Below are 8564 nucleotides of genomic sequence, written 5' to 3'. Positions count from 1 at the left end.
AATTTGTCTTCTTTTTTTTATCTTCTTATGGAGAGCATCTATTCTTGGTCTGCTCTAATCGACTGTTTGTGTTCATTGTTCTCTTGTATTACCGCTTAATTCAATGCACGATTTTGCCAATTATAACATTACCACATTGAGTATATGTATAGAAATCTTCATGCCCGTATACTCAGCCATTCTCCGATAATAACACCATGTCTAAGACGGATTTTGTGTCATGGGATGACGAGGATTTTAATCTAGATTTACTTCTAGGTATACCGATTATGATGAACATTGTGGTAGTGAATTTGTTCAGGACATTACTCAGTCAGTTGTGTATGAGTGCCCAGAACGCAAAAGTTAATGAAAATAATATATTATGGATTCCGTGTGTTGTAAAAAAGCATCATCTAAACTTGAAAAGTATGCCCTCTCATGTACATTATGATAAAGTAAATGAAATGTGTCCCGGCTTCTAAAGAGGAGCCTGTGCAACCATTTATGTGATAAAGTCTCTTCATAAACCTCTAGTAACAATTTTAGTCTGTGCAATAAAAGAATGCATGAACATAGTTTTTACAATTTAATGATATTTCATCAAAACTTCATAATGCATGAACAAATATCAATACACCTGGCATAACAAAAATTAAGCAATTTATAATTCATAACACATATTAAGCAAGTTGTTGATATAAAAAATAACAAATAACATTCTGCAGTTATGCAGGCAACAAACATATAGGCATAAGAGCCATTATCGTAAGAGGAAGGGTATTAATGTTTCTGAAGAAAAATCATAATCAAATTAGAGTTTTTCATCATGGAAATTGGACTATAAATGTGACTAAGAGTGTTGACATGTTTTTACCATAGCCATATAAGGAAAAATGCTCCGCCGCCTGGCCATGGTTTTAAACCGACCGGAACTTTTTCAAACTTGTCCGAGATATCATTGGGACACATTGTTTCACCAAGTTCCATGAAGACGGGACAATAGATGTGGCCTCTAGAGTGTTAAAAAGGTTTTTTAATAGCCATATATAGCCATAAAAAGAAAAATGCCCCACCCCCTTGTGCCAATGTTTTTCAACCAACCGGAACCAATTTTGAACTTGCCCAAGTTATCATTGGGCCATATCTTCTGACCAAGTTTCATGATGACGGACAATAAATCGGAACCATTTTTTAACTTGTCCAAGATATCATTGGGACAAATGTTCTGACCAAATTTCATTAAGATTGGACAATTAATGTGGCCTCTAGAGTGTGAACAAGGCAAATGTTGACGCCGCACAACACACACCACACGACGGACAAAAGGCGATCACTAAAGCTCACCAATAGCACATTGAGGTCAGGGGAGCTAAAGGGAAAAAGATAATCACTAGAAATTTTGTTCCACAAAACATGGTCCTTGGCAACTTCCTAACCATGAACGTACACAGTAGTGTGTCCTGCCTCATTAACACATACTTTCATACTTAAATGTTTTGCCATTGCTTTGATCTGAATGTAAACAGAGCATGTCGATGTCTCTTGCGTGCGTATTGACAATATATGGCTTTGGATCACTTCGTTCAGTATGTATTAATCAACCCTGATAGACACAGTCAGTGATCTCAACTTGACAGTCCCCAACGTCAGGAAACCATCGTCAAGTGCTGTTGGGGATGATTCACCAAGTAAATGTCAAGATCGTCTGTGCTGCTTCTGCACCCCATAACTGAGTCGCTTCCTCCTGGGCATGGCCAAACTGAAAATACAAATGAGCATATCAGATGAACACCAATTCAAAAGATATGTTTAATATGATATTCTGAATTTAGATAAACAAGAGCTGTGTTCATGAAACACAATGCCCCCTACTGCGCCGCTTTTAAGCCATATATTTGACCTTTGACATTGAAGGATGACCTTAACCTTTTACCACTCAAAATGTGCAGCTCCATGAGATACGCATGCATGCCAAATATGGAGTTGCTATCTTCAATATTGCAAAATTTGACCTTGACCTGGAGGAATGACCTTGACCTTTCACCACTCAAAATGTGCAGCTCCATGAGATACACATGCATGCCACAAATCGAGTTGCTATGTTCAATATTGAAAAAGTTATGGCCATTACAGTTTTCGGCAGTACGGACAGACTGACTGACTGACGGACAGTTTAACTGCTATATGCTACCCTACCGGGGGCATAAACATATAAAGGCCTCATGGAATCTATAAAGAAGGCATATAAGCATGCATTATATAATGTTTCATAGGTGAATTATTTTTCTTTCTATCAGCAACCCGACAACATTCAGGCTGTTCAATTTGTTACTGCATATTGTAATAATGGCATTTTCTCCATAAGATATAACTGGTTACTGAAGTTGATGTCCCCAAAAGCCATTTACCTTTAAAATAGTATTTATGCGAATGTTACATTGTAACCTAAAAACCCTTCATTATACAGGATTCCCTTTCTTGTAATAGAATCAGCATAATTTTTATAAATTCATTGACATATTTCAGCAAATGAACACGGAAAGACAATAAACAACCAATAAACCATTTACACGACACAATACATGGTAATATGACAAAATTTTGTCTTATCACCAGGTATTGTGTGGTATTAAATATTACCTGAGCTGAGACACCTTATTAAATTACCTTCCTATATTATAAATTGATCAACAAGCACCTGTTTAAAATTAAATTCTTAGCTTTAATATTCCTTGATCACTGGATTAATATTAAATTCTTATATTAATTATTAAATGACTCTTGTATCAAAACTAAATTTATAAATTAAATCATATTTTAAATGATCAATTAATTAAAACCTTCCTTTACTTATAAAACTGAAGCACTCTTTAATTAAGCACATTCTTCAACTCTTATCTCTTATCTGTTACCATACTGTTTCTTTCATAATAAATTTGAGATATATCCACTGTATGGAATATTACATAATATTAGTAAATGGTTTCAAGTTGACATCTTTCTTGGGTGATTTATGGATATTAGGGAAAGTTAAAAAAGGAGGAAAGTAATCCATCTCTGTGTGCACTTAAATTTAATCCAGATAATTTTAATTACAGAGATATGCTAATACTAATAAGGCATTTAACCATATTCATATTATACTTAAATTACTTTATTGTAATTAACATGCACGGGTTGAATTTGAGCTTTAATTCCATTCAATACTAGCCATAAACTTTGTCAACTGTCATCAAAATTGTTGAAATCAAAATATTCCTATAATCTTTTTCCTCGAATAGGCAGCATGTGTCCATTCTTTGTAACAAATTATTTGTTTTATTCATTTTTGTATAATTTCAATCATATTGGGATATAATTGTTTTAAAATAAAAAGCAAGTTTAACACAGTTTTCATGTTGTACTGCAGAAAATCAAAAAGGCTGAATGAAAACGTCTGAAAAACTTGCTCAATTAAAAAGTGCATAATTCCATTATTTAAAGGAATACCACAATGAAAATATGGGCAGCCATAAAACTAAATCTGTCCTGTAAAATAATTAATTTATGTTACAGGCCATAGTATATGTTTTAAGTTTTTGTGTGTACAACTAGTCTATGAAGGACTTGAATGGAAACTTTGTTCTGATTAAAACATGCACCTGCAAAATGGGGTGTATAACATATGGTGTAACTTTCTTAAGCAAAGGAATATCACTATGAAACTGTGGAGCTAAATAAAGTACAATCAACACTTTAGAAAAATATCAGTTATAATATGAAGCAATGCAACCTTTTTTAGCTTTGATCACTTAACATACTTAAAATATGCAAGTTTTTTTGCGGAAAATCTTAACGGCTGAATGCAAATATCTGAAAAACAGGATAAATTACCACTTGCAGAATTTCATTATTTAAAGGAATGTCAAAATGAAATATGGGCAGACATAACACTCAATTGGCATTCTAAAATGATACCATATTTGATGCGATCCATAGTTTATATTTGACGTTTTAGTCGCTGCAACTATGCAGAGTTTCGATTGAAACAATTTTTTGCTTAAAGAAGTCACCTGCATAGTGGGGTAAATAAAATATGTTGTAATTTACTTATGCAAAAGAATATCACACTGAAAATGTAAATAATATATGTATAAAAAATGTATATATATATGTATATAAATTACAATTAGCACTCTTTAAAAATTAAAAGTTATGACATGACGCAATGCACCCTTTTTAACTTTGGTCACTCAAAATATGCAGGTTTTTTGCGGTAAATCACAACGAATGAATGCAAATACCTGAAAAACAGGACAAATTAAAACTTGGATAATTTCATTATTAAAAGGAATATCAAAATGAAAAGATGGGCTGCCTTAAAACTCAGTCTGCACTTTAAAATGATACCATTCAGGGCTTTTTATCCTTCTTTGGGACCCGCCGAAAAACGGCCCTTTCCCCTCGAATTATTTTTTCCCTTCCCTATATGTGACTTAATAAATTTTAATTAGCACTTTAAACAAATATAAGTTATGATATGATGCAATGCACCCTTTTTTAGCTTTGGTCAGGCAAAATATGCAAGGTTTTTGCGGAAAATCAAAACGACTGAATGCAAATATCTGAAAAACAGGACACATTAAAACTTGGATAATTTCATTATTGAAAGGAATATCAAAATGAAAAGATAGGAAGCGTTAAAACTCAGTTTGCATTTTAAAATGATACCATTGATGATATGACCCATAGAACATGTCGTCAGTTTTAGTCGCTAGAACTATAAAGTTTGGATTGAAACATTTTTTGGCTTAAAGCATTCATCCACAAAATGGGGAAAATACAATCTGGTGTATTTTTTTAATGTAAAGGGATACCAATATGAAAATATATGCAAAAATACAATAAAATTAGCACTTTAAAAAAATAACAGTTATGATATGATGCAACACACCCTTTTTTAGCTTATGTCACTGGAAATATGCATGTTTTTTTATGGAAAACCAAAATGGCTGAAAGCAAGTATGTGAAAAATATGATAAATTAAAACTTGCACAACTGCATTATTTAATGGAATATCACAATGAAAATATGGGCAGACATAAAACCCAATCAGCACTTTAAAATGATACCATATATAATGTGATCCATAGTTTATATTCGAAGTTTTATTCGCTAAAACTATGAGGAGTTTAAATAGAAAATCCAATGCATCGGCACAATAGGGTAAATAAAATCTGGTGTAATTTTATTATCTAACAGAATATCACTATAAAAAGGTGTGAATTCAATAACCGAATCAGAACTTTAATACAAAAATCAAATTGAATAATATCCAGGTCATATTTTCTTAGGTAAATGTGTCACAAGTTTACTGAAATTTGAGCAAATCGTGTGTTTACCGAGAATAGCGTAAAAATGCAGTAATGTTTGTAACGATTCTTACCGTAACCTCCAATGATGTCGCTTGTTTACTGAACTGGTCTGGCGAAAACATTATCCAGCGATTAAAAAATAACATATTAAGTCATTGTCAAAAAAGTACTCGCTCTAAATTCGTTCTTTAGTTTGTAGCTTTTACCCGCTTCGCAAACAAAATGGCGTCGTCTATATATTTTTCTTCAAGTCTCGCGAAATCCCGTAAAGTGTGAGAACTCGGCACGCTTTATTATATAAAATGGGCGACTTTCCAATCTCTGTTATATACGTCTCTGGATACACTTAATGTCTATCTTTGTTTTGTCTAATTATCGATGCTTAGTCTTAACACCACCTTTACTTTGATAATCATGAGCTCTTTTTTTTATAAAGATGAAATAAAATTTATAATTATACACTAAAGGAACTAAATTATATGTCGTTGAATAATTATATAGGTATTATTGTGTTTAATGTTATAGACTAATTTCTTATTAATGTATTTACTTAACGCAAGCCTGTATGCATATGTTTCACGTTATTGTAACAAGAGTCAGTGCTGATAAAAATTTCGAATGTAAACAATAACATCAATGATATAAAATCATCTTTATTCTCCGCCAAAGAAAGTTACACGTTCAGAGTGTTCTGATATTCGACGCGTCACGTGATATCTAAAAAAGCAACCGTGGTAGTATTGTGAAACTGGTCTATTGAATTTGCCGATATACATTTTTCTTATATCGGTATAATGAGGATATACAATTAGTTGTTTCGCCAAAAACCTATATATATATATAGATAAGTCAAGTTTTAAATTAATGAATAAATACATTTGATTTCACTGACTCTGGATACATCCAAATGTCTACAAAACCATGATTTTAAAGCAAGTCCTCTACTTACGTTATCCAATTTTTGCATCGTATTATATTTTCACGACCGTTTCTCATATAAAATAGTGTACTTTATAGTATACAATAAATGTGTTAAACAATATTAAATATTTAGAATATTTTATAATTCGTACATAGTGATTCGTATATAACGGCTATCGTCCTAGTTCCCCGTTTACTGCTGAAAAAGCAGTACTCATTTTGACACCAAGTATTCGTTTTAAAAATCTTCAATGAACTATTTCAATATCCTCAGCATTTGTGATATCATGGTGCATTCTACTCAATGTTTATGCCATCTGAAATATGATTGGAACATTAAACAGATAACAATATCTCAAATGATATCAAACGCATGTGTTTAGCAATCGTACCTCGTTCATCAAAGTATGTGAAGTTAGCAGACTTACCATAACTAGCAAGGTTAACAGTTCTCCATATCTGATTGAACAGACGTAGCAGAATTTTTTAATCTGCAGGCAGAAATATGACAACACATTTGGTTGTGGACAACAAGTAACGTTCGTACATATTTTAAGTAAAAAAATATGACTTAAATACCGATTAGTTCTTTAATCGTATCATCTGTGCAGTCCGCGTGAATTATTAAGACGACATGTCACCTATTCAGTATGTTAAACACTATTTACACTCTCAAACAAAACGGTTTACGAGAAAAAGGCTTCAATACATGAAAACAGTCAGATATAACGATAAACATAGCGTTTTGTAGCTTAAGTGAACGGATATTGACTAGACGTCATGTCATCAAGCCAGATTATCAGGCACTACCACGGTTTGTTTTTCAATAAAGGTACATACATAAAGGTACGACAGAAACGTGCATTATAAAACTGATGATACTCGACTACCTGCTATGTATGCGTTTGTAAAAAAGACGACATATCAACTGGTCAGTAGTATAGGTCATCACGGGTTAAAATCTTGTTTCGAAAATGGGTATGTGCAAACCGTCAGAAATAAGCGATCAAACATAGTTTTACAGAAGTTTTTACACCAAGGTCACCTGACGCGCACAAATATTCATGTAAACGTCAAATAATAAGTAATTGTTCTAGACAGCACTAGGCATCAAACATAACATAAGTCCGTACACGGACAAAAACACTTGGTTTTTAAAACAAATTGTATCTAACATCAGGGAAACAGACACTACTATAGTCCCTAAATAAATATCGGTCGTAATAGGGGGAAATTCTTATTTGTCAGAAATCGGTAGGTTAACACATTAGAAATCATTATTTAAACAACGTGATAAAAACTTGTTATCGACAGTAATAGACGGTTCAAAAGTCTCTAACATTGACATAGGGGACAACTCTTTTTGGTCAGGATTTGACTTAAGTTTGCAACGCTTTGGTATTTTGTTTTACTTGTAGGAAGAGACATGACACGTTTTAAATTTTTATCCCCATAACGATCTATATGGTTTAAAATTATATTATAATAAGAGCAGTTAAGACGTACATTTAATAAGCCTTGCAAAATTGTATTATTTATAAAATTGTTAAACTCCAACAAGTGACTTAATACGAAGATTTTCATCAATTTTGTATCGGTTGTATAGTATTAATGAAGGCACGATTTCTGAACATGTATGTAATGTAATGCATTTTACTTGTTATATTTGCTTTCATTCCATAAAAACTAGTGTAATAAATCCTATAAAATACCAAATATACGCTAGCCAATTTTTTGTTCAGTGATTATATTGAATTTTCACAAAAGTAAACATTGAACACTTTAAAAAAATCCGCAATGTACATGAAAACAATAAGTATATCATCACAAATATTCGCTGGATAGCAAATTACCGGTGAACTATCCTAGGTATATAAATCCGTCGCAACACTCCTTAACGAAACACCATTATCCGTTGAATTGTTAACTAGTTTCAAAGTTGAGCCTTTGCAAAGCGAAAAAAGACGCGCACAGGATGTAAAGCGGCAGCTGTTGGTAGTTCAAATAACCCTTGAAAAGCTACCGTTAACAAACCCCTTATCGCCCTATCGACCGAATGCATAATACACACACACACACACACACACACACACACACACACACACACACACACACACACACACACACACACACACACACACACACACACACACACACACACACACACACACACACACACACACACACACACACACACACACACCACACACACACACACACACACACACACACACACACACACACACACACACACACACACACACACACACACACACACACACACACACACACACACACACACACACA

The 8564-nt window shown here is 33.1% G+C and overlaps 1 long non-coding RNA gene across 1 annotated transcript; it reads right to left on the bottom strand.

Moving 5' to 3' along the window:
- Window positions 1-555: 555 nt before the first annotated feature.
- On the bottom strand, window positions 556-8257 carry LOC127865729 (uncharacterized). Its single transcript, XR_008042753.1, has 2 exons — window positions 8111-8257; window positions 556-1741 (listed from the first exon to the last, which is right to left on the bottom strand). It is a non-coding gene; the product is annotated as an uncharacterized LOC127865729 (long non-coding RNA).
- Window positions 8258-8564: the final 307 nt, after the last annotated feature.

This window comes from Dreissena polymorpha, chromosome 2 (genome assembly GCF_020536995.1).
Source record: "Dreissena polymorpha isolate Duluth1 chromosome 2, UMN_Dpol_1.0, whole genome shotgun sequence".
Taxonomy (NCBI): domain Eukaryota; kingdom Metazoa; phylum Mollusca; class Bivalvia; order Myida; family Dreissenidae; genus Dreissena; species Dreissena polymorpha.
This window is presented reverse-complemented; position numbering and strand designations above follow the sequence as displayed.